The sequence below is a fragment of the Serinus canaria genome, chromosome 5 (genome assembly GCF_022539315.1).
Source record: "Serinus canaria isolate serCan28SL12 chromosome 5, serCan2020, whole genome shotgun sequence".
NCBI classification, from domain to species: domain Eukaryota; kingdom Metazoa; phylum Chordata; class Aves; order Passeriformes; family Fringillidae; genus Serinus; species Serinus canaria.
In genome coordinates, this window is record NC_066319.1 from 22881815 (window position 1) to 22896456 (window position 14642).

Sequence of the window (14642 nt, forward strand, 5' to 3'; positions counted from 1 at the left end):
GTTCATGTTTATCAGACAGGTTAATCAAAGGTAGATCTTCAAACAAATCTTCAAACAAAGTCAAGAAGACTATCAAATTTAGGATCCTTGGAATTAAGATCAAAGAAGTGGTCAGGGATTTTCAATAACAAAATCTGAAAAACCTTTCTGCAATGTCTGTTAAGTGCCTGATAATGAAGGAAGCTGAAAATCTGTATTAAATATAATTCCATCAGTATTAATATTACACAGAAAATCCATGTAATTTGTATCATTCAGAGCAGCAGAAAATGCCTTTGAATATTTTCCTTGACACTACACACCAAGTATTACAGAACCTAAATATTAGGGAAGAAAACATGTACTAATACTAGAGTACATTTCATTTCAGAGAGATTTCAGGTCTTTTAAGTTGCTGGTATTTGAAAAATTTTTGACATCTTTTCCTTGAGCAGGCTACACCACAAGCAGACTAAAGCAGTGTGATATTAAGAGACTATTCCTTCAAATGTACACTTCAATGTTCTTCCTGATGTGGTTGTTGTTTTCCTATCTCCCACTTTTACTATCCATTACCCAATCTTGTATAACTTTCTTACTCCTCTCATGCTTAATTTATGAAGAAAATATTTAGCAAATTATACATATGTCCTTCCTACTTAGGGACAAAAAAGCAAAAATAGCTACATGTTGATTTTTAATCGAGTTGAATTTCATCTTTTTTTCTTTTTCAGTTTATAATGTATGAAGGAGAGCAGACAGACACTGCAATGAATTTACTATGGGTTAAAGAGTCCACAAAAAAGTGCTTCATTCATACCCAAGGCAAGTATACATTGGTAGTAAGTCAGGTTTGCCAATGACTGTGGCACAAGCCACTCTATAATCTATATATTATAGGGTGTGTGTGTATATATATAATATATATATATATATATTATATATATATATTATATATATATATTATATATATGCCTATTATACCTATAATCTGGTATAATTCTATATTTTTGTATATACCTCTGTCTATTTGCAAATAATATGGATAAGTTTAATCTACACTATACATATAACCCAGTTTTCAAACAGCAAAGAACTTTATAAATTGTACCAAGCATCACTTCTGTTTCCCTTTGTAATAGATGCTTCATTTAACCACAGGTCACCCTTCCCCTTCAGTCAAGAGATGCTGGCAGACACCAAGCCAAGAAAACAAGTACTCAAACACCAAGAGATACAGAATTATGAAAATGGGGTTTCTGCTAAATCCTGATCCCAGTAACAGGACAGTAGGAAAAGAAAAGGTAGTATATGGAGGAGCTCTGGGGAACATGGAAGAAAAGACATTGAGACAACATTAAAAAAAAAACCATATGTAATCTTAAGCCTGATATGCAAGCAAAACTTGCAGCAGCTTTCACTGTACATTTAGTTTTACAGAGACACAGTTTGACATCAGTGCTGTCCATCAGTGAACTCATTAGAGAGCCTACTGGATAAAGAAGGACAAACTTGTCACTACACTTCATACATTTCCATCAGGAAATAGTCTAAAGCTGAGAAAGTACAAGTTAAAAGACAAATGAGAGAAAAAATTGTTGAAGCTCAAAATGCACCCTCAAGTACTGAGTCTGCCTTCTAAATATCTTTTCTCTAACACTATATGTGCTGTCACCAATTACACATATGTAATTAGTGCAATTAAGAGGAGACAGACACCTGTAATACTACAAGCGTCATTAGAAATCAGTTCAAGTGAAAGTATTCCATTTTCGTTTACCATTGTTTATTCTTATATACTGTCACACTGTATATTTTATGTTAGCACATACTAACTGCACATCTGGAACTATCTACCTTCAAAATAACAGTAAGTCTTCACACAGCATATCCAAACACAGCTGAAGAATTCTCAGACGGGAATCCACAGCTCACAGCATTTTTTTACCTACAATCACATTTGACCTAACATAAGAATAAAAAAAAAAGCCATAATAGAGCCCTGAGCTCTAGATACAATTCAACACCAGGTGATGGCAGTTAATAAACAACACATTAATAAAATATTTTGAAGCAAAACCCAAGAAAATAAATGTCCAAAGGAGCCTTCCAAATGCTTCCATTTCACACTATTAATGACTTCAAAAAGAACAGTTAAAACTACAACCATTTTGACAAGGTATGCTTAAACCAGATAAATAATCAATTTCATTGTGGTTGCTTCTGCCAGGGACAGTAAGAAGTTAAATACTACAGAACTGTAGAAGACTTCAAGAGAAAAGCCACTAACAAAAGGTTAGCAATCTAAAGATTTCCTATTTGCTTATGACTTCAAGGAGGTCTTGCACAACAGAATGGCACAGAGAACATTAGGTACACAAGCAGGTTTTTGCACTCCTAGAAGTCAGATCACAGTAAACCCCTTTAAGAAACAAAAAACTGGCTAAATATATTTGACTTACAGTTGCCAGTGAGTTTTACCCACTATTTACAAACTTCTCAGCAAGAAACTATTTTCAGGAACACCCAGGTTGCACCTTTGCTGTCTAACACAGTATGACCATATTGTAGCATTTCACATCAGCGTCACAAGGAAATATATTTAAATGAAAATTTAAGAACTGTGAAAAAATGTTTCTGTATTTATACTAGCAATATGAACATGAAGAAAGTCAAAAGGCCTGACTCAGCGTGAAAGCTGTTCAGAATCTGCATGCACCTTCAAAATAGACTGTGAAATAAGTAAGATATAATTCTGCTTACTATTTTTCCCATTTATTTCCAAATATAACTCTGGTTAACATTTCTGATAGGACACTAAACTATTACCTCCATTCACTAGCTCAGATTTTTAAAGGCACAAAAAATTAGTCATATAAATCTATAAAATCAAAAGGCCAAGATTTAATCACTTCATTTTCTAAACAATCTATACCAAAATACCTCTCCTCTGAGGAAAGGGTTCTTTCAGCCTGAAAAAGAGAAGGCTTCAGGGCAACCTAATTGCTGCCTTCCAGTACCTGAAGGGAGTCCAGTGAAAGGCATCTGGTGAAAAGGGGCGTTGGAACTGAATGATCTTTAAGGTCTGTTCCTACACAAACCATTCTATGACTCCATGACATTCAGGATATCATACCAATGCCTTACTTAGCATGGCATGACTTGAAAACACCTGAAAATCTGTACTATTTTGTACCACAGTCAATTTTATGCTCATCTTTCAAATCTCTCCTCTGTGAAAAGGGCTCTCCATCGGAGAAAGCAGGATGTTAGGTAAGCAGGAGAAAACCTGGAATCAGACAGGCCAAAGTACTACAAAAGCATCCCCAAAGTTAACAGCTATGAAAGGACCAATCAAAGATCAGATGGGGTGGGGGGGAAATACATGTCACATCAACAAAAACGGCAGCTAAAAAGGACTTAGATTTAATCTTCTTCTAATGACAACTGATGTCCACTTGACATAGAAAGTTGGATAAAAAGGTATTTTAACCACAGGTGAAACCTGTAACTGTGAACAAACCAACACTGGAGACATGCATGCAGTTAACCAATCCACTCAGCAGCATCACAAGGAAATAAGCAGGCATACAAATGTGTCAGTTTCCCTTCCATGCTTGTGAAAAATGAGCAAGCCCACCCCAAATAGCCACAGCACCCAAATAGCAACCCTGACACCAATACAGTTGGAATAGTAAATGTACTCACAATCTACATAAGAACATGTGCACAAAAGGCACAGACTGGGAAGTCTTAACTGAAAATACAGTTGGTCACAAAACTGTGATTGTCTCTTCAAAGCCAGGACAGCAGGATCTTATCTGCTGCAGGACTTCAGGACACAGCGGATTTGGAAGTAAGCAAAAAATCAATCCTCTGTAAAACAGTATTTCAAACACATCCTTCAGAAAGTCTAGCATCAAAACATCTCTGGTGAAGAGATGCCAGCATACCCTGTTACATCTCAACACATGGTTTTCTGACCCTGTGTCAGATTTCAGTCCTTGGGATATTTCCTATTCTTGTTCCAACAGCTTGAAGCAACCAGACGTGTTCAGTGTGCCTAAGGATAAACTGTGAGTGACTTTGTGCACACATACAGCAGGGTCTTAAGAGCAAGCAACTGAGTCCAGACCACGTTCTCTCAGCTCTTCTGTAGACACAAAATCTGCAGAATTATTAACACTACCTATGCATGATGCTGCAGTACATTGTACAGGAAAATCAAACAAGCATTTTAAATTATGCTGATCTCTCTGTATTTCATATGTATGCCTGGCTCCTTGAGAGACAAACATTTCTGTGCTCCACTTGTACTGAATTCCTCATCTGTAAGAGCACTATCTGTTGTAATTAAGTGAAGAAGGATAAAAGGGCTTTCTCACATGCATTACAAGGATCCTGCTGCCACTGAAAAAAAAGTTACATCAGAAAAAGCATCAACAACCTAAGGGATATCCCCTGCTCCCTAGGACGTACACAAAGCATGTATCTACAGAATCTGAAAATATTGTCATAGGGTGTAAAGTAAGCTGCCAAATTACCAAAATTGCCATCCATCTTTACAGTCTGTCAAACTTCAGAGTATCGATACCTAGTCCAGCAGCACCTCATCGATATTAAAAGGCAAGAACCATTGCAAAGAGAATGTCTAGCAGTTCAATCCAAAATCCAGGCTGCTGAGTAAGCATCTGCAATGAAGAATAACTCAAGGAGAACATCTTTCAATGCCACTGAATGCCTCCAGTGGGCCACGTGAGGAAAAAGGTGTAACTCATGCTGTCCTGGCTGCTATAGCTTAAAAACACCCCAAGCAATAAACAGATCAAAAAGTCACATGCTGCACTGTTAAAAAACAAATCCCAAGATAACTGTGAAACAGATTTAGATATTGAACAGAAATGTGAAGACATGCATCAAGAAGACTGTAAACTGTGAACAAGTCATTCTAAATCCCAGACTACAGAAAAGGGAAGGGCAGAGACTATCTAAGCATACTGAGACATGGCACAATACCACAAAGATGTCTCAGTGAAACCCTCAAAAGTAAGGAAAACATTTATGTTTGGTTTAAGTTTTTCTTCTGTTTATTCAAATCTTGCCCTAAATAAGAAAGAAATGCTTGCCTAGGCAGCTGAGAGAAACTAAAGACATAGGTGCCCTGCCATGAATGTTTTTATACAACTAGGGGTTGGAGAAGATCAAAAAGGGGATGGGGGGAGAGAGTATCCATCAACATATTACAGCCCCATTACATGACTGTATCCTTGAGAGGGAACAGTTTTTGCTGTTGCTGTGTGAGCACTGATTGTCAAACAAAGGAAGCTGTTTAGCAAGCACCCAAAAGGAGAAAAAATATCAGCTAAGTATAGCATATCAGGTACACTACACATTTTATCATCATAAATAGAAGCACAGAGCTAAAGGCAAAGGTTCCAGGTAATCTGAAGGCTCACATTCTGAACTTGGTCAACAGGATTTTTCCTTAGAGGCAAAGGGTTTTAAGAAGAAATTTTTGTAATTGAATACATTAATAATTTAAGCAAATATTTTTACAATATGTTTTATGAACTCTTCAATAAACAGCATATTGGATAAATACTTACTTTAATATTTATTACATCCATTCAAAAAAAAAAAACTTCAAAAAATAAATTCCAGAAAGCTTAACAAATATATTGGTACCCATATAAATCAGATTTACTTTGAAAAGTTACTATGTCACATTTAAACAAACTATGGCGAAGTCCAACAAAAGTAATATAACAAACTAAAGATGAACATTGGGAGGTTATTGGAAGAGAATTCCTACTGCTCTTTTACAAAACCTTTTGTAAGAGCAATGCTTTGAAGAAAGAGTTTAATTCACAGCAAGTCAAAATTGATGTCCATAAGATATTCACAGCAATGTTCCACAAGCTTCTAAAGCTTGTGGAATTAATAATGTCATGGTGATATTTATTGCTATTAACTGTCTCACAAAAGAAATTCTCTAACATTACAAAAAATTATTCATCATACTATAAGATTATGAAGCAAACATATAATGAAAGCACACTCCTAAAAAGCATTTACATTGAGTATTGCTACCACAAAGCAACTGCAGCAGCACTAACTTCATCAAGCTCTAGAATGACCAACAGATGAAGTATTTATTTTTACCATGTTATATATTCTGAAAATAAATTATACACATTTTGCTTCTAAATACTTATATCTGAAGGAGCTAAATACAATCATTGATTCGTGAGAACTACACTTTTCTACAGAAATCATCATTTGTTTTTGGGAGGATATCTAAAGAGGACAGGTTAGCAAATACAAATGAAGAGGCAAAAACCTCAGAAAAAGATCATTCCTCATATAACATCTCATACTTAAAAAACAAAAAAGAAAAATGAATTTTAACTATACATGTAGACCCAGCCTGTTATTTCATAGTAGTTCTCTGCAACAGGCAAGTTTTCTGATTTGCAAACTTTTAGCCAAAAGTCTTCCAAAATAGTTCCTGGGCTTCTTGCATCTTAGACTACATCTCTTCCTTTATTTATTCCCCACCCTGAAAATGTGGCAGGGGAGAGAGAAAAGAGCAGGAAGAAAAAATAATCATCTGAGGGATATAGCATATAATATTTGGGGAAGGGGGGGTGGGGGGGAGGTGGAAATCAGAATTGATTGCAACTGATTTAACAGGTTGTCAGAAAATCATCACCTTGAAATGATGCATTATGAGCTACATAATATGAATATACATACATATCATGACAAACGACCAAGAGAGATCACCAATTTTTAAGGCTGACAGATACTTCCTTGTAGAAGAATAATTTTTTAGTTTAAGTTGCCAAAGGCTTTTCAAGACGACCCATTCTGTGCCAGGTGTCCATGTCAAAGCTGCTTCAAAGTTCACATGGTATGCAAATATGCAAAACATATTTTTCCTCCTTCCAAGGAAAGCTACATAAAAACACACTTTTGCCTCATTACAAAAGGTTTTCTTCAAAATGTTTAATCACTTGTATGCTTTAAGCTGTACATGCATCTTTCTAAGAGACAGCAAAATGCTTACCCTGACATACAAGTGATGCTTTTGTCAAGCTCACTGTAATGTTACTGTTACTGATTTTGTTTTGATATGTTACAGCTGAGCCACCTACATATTCTGTCTGTACTTATTCCATTTCTGTAAGGCTTCTGGGAACTAAAGATCCACAGCTGTAGACTCACAGGATAACATAGTTTAGAAGTCCAAACTCCTGCTCAAAGTCAGATATAAGAATGGGCTGCTCAGCTTTCCTATTTGGGTCCTGAAAACCTCTAAGACAGCTCCTCAGGGCAACCTTCTACACAGCTTCAATACTCTCCATGGAAAGAGTTTTTCTTTATATCAAGCCTGAACCTTCTGTGTTTCAACTGATGAACACCACCTCATGTCCTCTCCCCACATATCTCAGTAAAAGAGCCTGACTCCATCTTCTCAGTGATGTCCTCAAAAAAAACCCCAGTATGTTGTTGTTTGATCCCACTGAGATCATCTGTTTCTCCAGCTGAACAAAACCATCTCCCTCAGCCTCTCCTCACAGGATGAGTGTTCCAGTTCCCTAATCATCTTGGTAGTCCTCCACCAACTTCACTTCTATTTATCAATGACTTTCCTGTATTGAGAGTCCCAAAACTGGGCACAGCACTCTAGATGCAGTCTAATGAGCACCAAGTAGAGAGGGACAACCACTTCCCTCCATCTGCTGGCTATGCTCCTTCTCAGAGAGCCCAGGATGTTGCTGTCCTTCCTTTCTTTAGGCTGAGAGAGTCAAGGTTGTGGAGAGTGAGAGGGAAAGGAAGAGGAAAAGGAGAGTAGGCTCCTTTGAAACTTTGGAGCACTTTCCAGTACCTAAAGGGGATCTACATGACAGCTTGAGAGGAACTTCTGACAAGGGCATGCAGTAATAGGGCAAGGCAGAATGGCCTTCAGCTGAAAGAGGGAAAGTTTAGATAAGACAGTAGGAATAAATTTTTTGCTGTGAAAGTGGTGGAACTCTGGACCAGGTTGCCCAGCTAGGCTGTGGATGCCCCATCCCTGGAAGCATACAAGGCCAGGCTGGATGGGGCTCTGAGCAACCTGGTCTAGTGGAAGGTGTCCCTGCCCATGGCAGGGGGGGTGGAACTGGATGATCTTTTATATCCCTTTGTATAGGGTGTGACTGAGATTGAGTTCTTTTTTTTTTTTCCTTTTCCATAGCAGCCCTCAGTGCTGTGCTTTACATTGGTAGCTGGGAACCATTCTATGATTCTGCAGGGGTATGCTGCTGCTGATCCATGGTCAGAGTGCTGTCTGCCAAGACCCCAGGTTTCTCCAGCAGAGCTGCTTTCCAGCCTGTATCACTGAAAAGTGCTCCTGTTTCACCACTCTAGGACTTTGCAGCTGTTCTAGAATAAAGCTCCAGATGGACCTTGTGTTCACAGCCACAAAGTCCCCCTGAATGGCAGCCCCATCATCAAGCACAACTACCTCCCCCCACTTTGGTGTCATCTGCAAGCACAAGAGCACTCTTTGTCACTATTCAGCACAAATCCCTGCAGTACCCCTCTTGTTACCAACCTCCCTATATGACACACTAAGCACTTCTTTCTGAATCCATCCATCCATCCATCCATCCAACCAGTCTTTTTTATATCTTCTAGTTCTCCAGCAATCTGTTATGTCCAAATCTGGATACAAGAATATCATCGGAGATTGAGTTGAAAATCTTTGTAAAGTCCAGGAAAATTAAATCTGCTGTTCTTACCTCTTCCAAATATTCAGTCAGCTTACCATAGAAGGCAATCTGCCTTGTCATGCCTGATTTGCCGTTGACAAATCCATGCTGATTGCTCCCATTCGCTTCCTTCTTGTGACCAGAAATGTGTTCCAAGAAAACCCATGCCCCTGTTTTCCCAGGGACAAAAAGCAAGCAACCCAGTTTGCAGCTCTTTGGGCTGTATTTTGGCCCTTTTTGGAGGGTGCAACATATGCATTTGTTCAGCCATTGAGAGGGTCTCCTGGTATCCAAGATGTTTCAAAGATGCTAGGGAAGGACCTCACTGTGACGCTGGCCAGCTCTATCAACATTCACAGGCATTCCTTTTGGCCCCTTGCACTGGAAGGATTTGAGTCATCTCAATAATCCCCAGCTGAATCCTCAGCCACTGCTGGCAGCTGCTCTCCTCAAACCCTTGTTACTAAGCACAGAGGCCTGGGAGACCCTGCTGGTGATGCCTCACTAAGGAACAGAAGGATCAGGGTACCCCAGCCTTATCTGGATCCACTGTCCCTGACACATCACATTCCAGAAGAAGCTTGTATTTTATTTGCCCTGCTTTTCACTACTCAAGTACTAGAAGAAACTCTTCTTGCTGACCTAGATCTCCCTCCTAAGCATCATCTCTAGGTGAGCACTGGCTCTCTTGATCTCATCCCTACATACCAGGATAATTTTTCTAAATTTTCCCTTTGTAGCCTATCCCAGCTGCCCCTGTTTGCGTATCCCATTTTTGCACTGCAGCTCAGACATGAGTTCCCCACAAAGTCATCTCCTGATAGGCCTGCTTGCTTTCCTGACTATCAGGATGGATCACTGGCATCTAAATTTATTCTCAGTGATATCCATGCTGGATTCAACTAGAATGAAAACATAAGCTATCCACATAAAGAAAAGGATGGAAAAGAGAGGAACCAAAAAAATTTGACTAAAGAAAGAACTGCAACGTGGGAAAAAGCTGAAACAATGAACACAATCTTGAGTTTGGGATACAGACCAAGTCTGAGATGGCTGGGAAGACAGGCATGAAAGGAAAAAACAAATTCACATGAGGGAAGCCAGGAAGACTGAAGCACAAAATTAAAGGGGGAAAACTACAATACAGAACTACAGGAGCCAGTGGAAATGCAACACAGAGAGGAGAGATCCTTTTTATGACAGAAAACTAGATATGAAACTGAGGATAGTGGACAGAAACCTGAGACCAGCAGACAGGACTGTGAAAGGATTCAGTGAAAAGTTCTTTTTTTCAGTGTGAAAGAAAGAAACTTGGATAAACAACTTATTAATTAGAACCTCCATGCACACTGGATGGTACTGGACCCCAGAAAAGAGGCCCTTAAGCAAAAAACAAACTGTTTACTTGGGGAAAATAGAATTGTAATAAAAATTTCAGGATAGGGCAAAGAAGATTGGGACAGGGATATCACACAAGGAATAAGCAGAAAAATCAGCATCCAACAGAATATATTCACTCCCAGAGCCTGAAATAGGGCCCAAGATTCCAAAGTTTCACCTCTACTTTCAAAGACTAGGAAATCTCAGAAAACCATACACAGACAACATCATTTGGAGTACAGCTGAATAACAAATTACTAGTATCACATTCCCAGCCAGCTCAAGTGACACAAGTCGCACGGCAAAATAGACAAATTTCAGCATTTTTAAAGACTTATATGCTATATGCATATTAGTCATATGTGCAATCCCACAGGACAGAGGGTTTCCTCCTGTCCATCAGGTTTGCTGACTTCTTTTAATCTAGAATGTTGAACATTTTGGTTATGTGCAAATAATTTTGTGGAGTTTTAAAATAGCTGACTATCAAAAACCTGAGTATAGGTTAAAATAATATATATAGTCACATCACAAAAATTAAAGGTTATTTGATCACTCAAGGTACTCTTGCTGTGTTAATGAACAATGTGTTAGAAAAAAGATATATACAGCATTATATTATATAAGGACCTTGCCACATGCACTGCAAATGTTGGCAAGTGTGTTGTTAATAAGACAGGTATTGTAGGAAAAGTGAGGGAATTAATACTGTCCTGGAAATTTTTATTTTCTTCTTCTTTCTTGCACACAAGTCAACTTTAAAAGAAAAAAAAAATATATCAAAACCCCCAACAAACTTTTAATGAGCAATCCACTCTTCATCAAAATTATGGACTTAGTACCTTGGGGTTAACATTGCAACAGATCTAAGTATTTATACCTGGAGTCTAAATCAACCCACCATACTACAAATCAAGCAATGAGGTCTTTCTAGATATGCATTCATGGAACCCTGTTGAGGGGTTTATTAAAAACAACCAAAAAAAGCCAGATTATCGTTAGTAAATTAGACCTTTATGGGAAAACATCTTAGAACACATAAATCATTAAAACACTGATAGATTATTTAGAAAAATCATATCATAAAGGTCCTAAATTGAATATTCAACACAAAGGAATACATAATATATCTCAAGAGACTTATGTGAAAATATTACTAGTGAAACATGCAGGCACTAGAGACTGAAGGTAATGAAACAGCAAAAGAGGAAATTAAGAAAGTACAGTATGAACAGCACATAAACAAATATTGAGGCCACACATTATTTGATACCAAGAAAAAGGATTCAGTGTGGCACATTGAACACCAACTATGCCATTCTATGCTAAAAAACTGAGAGCAACATTGTAGGGAAAAATGTAAAATTTAACCCTACATTTATAGGCCACATTGCATGTCTTACTAGAATCTCTGATTCTGCCATTTCATGATGTGTAAGAGCTTGATCTTGCAACTTCTAAGTTCTCTGGACATAGTTTTTGTCGCACAACAGCAAAACAAACACTCTATTTCCCAAAAAAATCACACATCACTTCATTTTCAGATTATTTTCATCATACAAGAGATGCATATTAATGCAATCATACAAAGCATGCATCCTCTATATTTGTTTTCCTTATTCTATTAGAAGCATATTCTATGACCAGACAACAAGATTTAATTAAGTCACTTTTGCTTTGACACTAGCTCCCCCTCCAGACCAGTCTAAGATTATAGTCATGACTTTTTACTTTAATTCTGACTGCAACAAGATATAAATACTCAAATCCAAACCTTCTTTTTCTTTATCCATTGAAATGTCAATGAACAGACTGATCTGATAAACTATAAATAAAATTATCATTTATTATTTTTAACTGCATACATTCCAAGCCTGGGAAAATGATTTGGTTTAGAAAAGATCTGACAGATAAAGCACCAATTCCATACAGCTACACAAAGACAGAAATGGATCACAATTAAAAATCTTTACACTCTGAATGGTCTGCAATATTTGTACTATATAAGCATTCAATTATACAATCAAGTCTCTATTTGAAGTCACAATAAAGTGATCATAAACCACAGATGTCAAACCAAAGGGAAGCCCCTATGTGGTTTAATACAACCTTTACCAATTCACTTAAGGTGAAGTAGCTCCATTTCTACTCCAGCATGTACAGCTAACTTTTTTTTTTCTCGTATTACTTAGAAGTACTGTATTTTCAGTTGTTCAGCTAATGAAACCACCAAAATTTTAAACAAATGAAGACAATGGACTAAAAGGGAAAGAAAGCTACAACTTCCAACTGATCTTCTGTATTTCCCAGTTGTCAAATGTCCTGGCAGCTACATCACTGAAAGAGTGAATTTGCCTGATTCAACACTCCAAGTTGATTCCTGCCTTTCCCTTGTTGTTGAACTTTTTGCTCAGAAAATATGAGTAATTAATTGCACTTCCAGCTTTGAAAAAGGCTGCCTTAATACACGTAGTTGGGAAAATATGCAAACTTTGCAATATGCTAGTGTGCCTGCTTAAGGTAGATATACATATAAAACCCTAACAAGCATCACTAAATTCTGGCAGTAAGCATACCTGCAATAACCAGAGAAACAGACCCTACTGGAAATACATCAAAGCAGAATCACCAACTCCTCATAACTAGTTTTCTGTAATAATGAAAGGAACTGTAACAGTCATCTGTAAAAGCACCCCAAGTATCAGCAGCACAGGCAAGCTGGCCACTTATTTACTTTTGCAGTTCAGACTTTTCTGAAGTTTTTGATGACTTGCAGTGGAAAATTACTTGGGAAAATAAATAAGATTAACACTATAAAATCAAGAAACCTTTTCAGGCTCACTCATTCTGAAGTATTTACTCCAGTAACTTTCAGGCCTAGACATTAAGATCCCGTACTTCGGGACAGAAAGAGTATGTGTGTATTTATATATGTACACACGTATACTGAAACATACAGTTTTCAGCTGATGTGTATGTTTCAGTATACAAACGCAGACAGAACAAGAGGTGCCAAGTGCTAATAGAAGATCGCAGATAAAGCACACGAATGTTGTTAGCACAGGGTTGTTTGCCACATCCATGTACACACAGCATGTGCATCACGGCATCCTGTGCATCACAGCGTGCCATGTGTGCCTTGAGGGCGCAAGGACAGCAGGTACTGCCCCGAGGAAGTTACAGTCTTTCAACAAGCAATTTTACAAGCTCATGCCTTTGCCCTTAGGCTTCTTGGTACAATCTGCACCACAGCACTATAGTTTCTGCCTCTTGTACCCGCAACCAGGAGCAGATTCTGAAAGCAGAGGGTCGCAGCCTGGTCTTTGCAGCGCATCAAGAACACAGTGCTGGCACTTCTTGCACACACGTGTGAAAGACCTGTGCATACATCAAGCACTAACTCGCCTAGAGCTAAATCGCCAGAGCCTTACCAGCAACAGGATCCACGACCAAAGCCAATCGTGCCGAAATACAGGAAAGGTCGCCGTGGGAAAAGCCCCAGGCAACAACCGATGGCTCTGTACCCGTGTCAGGCAAGCACTTCCTCGAGCTACCAGGCGGCCCTAGAGCCTGAGGTCCGTCCTCACAGCCCACGCTCCCCGTGTACTCCTCCCTGCCAAAAGCAGGCGTCCCCTCGGGCGGCCGCAGTTCCCGGGACAAGGAAAGTTGGAGTCCGCCCCCGGCGCCCTGCGGCCGCGGCGCACGGGACGGCGGCAGCCGCGCTCGGCGCTACGGGAACCCCGCTGCCCGCGCCGCGCCCGGGGCAACGCCGCCGCCCGGGGCTCGCACGCATCTCCCTCCCGGGCCCGGCCCGGCCCCGCCGCCGACGGTGATGCCCCGGCCGCTCGCCGAGCCCCGGCCTCCCCTTTCTCTGCCGCGCTCTCCGGCGGCCTCAGGCCCCACCAGCGACCCTCAGGTGAGGGAGCCCACGGGGACCCAGGCACACGGCACGGACCGGCCCCCTCCCCGCCATCACCACCCCGGCGGCGGCAGCAGCGGTTGCTGAACAGCGCCCGAGTCGCAAAAGCGGCGGCGCCAGGCCCGGGGGAGGGATGGGGAACGCTGGCCGGAGCAGCCCGGTCTCGCTTCGGTACCCGCTTCCCCGCCGCCGCGGCTGCCGCTGAGCCCCCGCATCCCCTTACCGGAGTGCCGGCGCCGCCGGCGGAGCCCGCGCTGCCGCTGCCACGGGTGCCGGGCGGGAGGGCGGCGGGGCTGGCGGGCGGGGAGCGGCGGGAGGAGACGGAAGCAGGAACCCGCCGGCGGCGGAGCGGAGCTGGCGGGGACGGGGCTCGGGGCGCGGGCAGGGCGCGCGCCGAGGGCGGGGAGCGGCGCGCGGGCAGCTGTGACAGCGGCGCACGGCCCGGGCAGCGCGCGCCCCCGCGAGCGCGGTAGGAAGAGCCGCGCCGCGGGCGCGCGCCTGCCGGGGAAAGCAGCCTATGGGAGCGCGAGCCGGGCCCCGGTACCGCGGGAGCGCCCCCGTCACGGAGCGACGGAGCGCGCATGCGCGCCCCGGACCTTCCAGCGCCG

At 41.0% G+C, this 14642-nt stretch overlaps 1 protein-coding gene across 6 annotated transcripts in view; it reads right to left on the minus strand.

Moving 5' to 3' along the window:
* The window catches only part of FUT8 (fucosyltransferase 8), a 96488-nt gene extending 82176 nt beyond the window's left edge, over positions 1-14312 (minus strand). For 2 of the 6 annotated variants that reach the window (XM_050975392.1, XM_050975391.1), the window contains exon 1: positions 14258-14312. The gene's annotated coding sequence lies outside the window, so the exon portion shown is untranslated. Of the gene's footprint in view, positions 1-13546; positions 13671-14257 lie in introns of those variants that run through there. The other 4 variants (XM_050975396.1, XM_050975394.1, XM_018907775.3 and 1 more) reach the window with 2 other exon arrangements.
* Between the last annotated feature and the right edge of the window lie 330 nt (positions 14313-14642).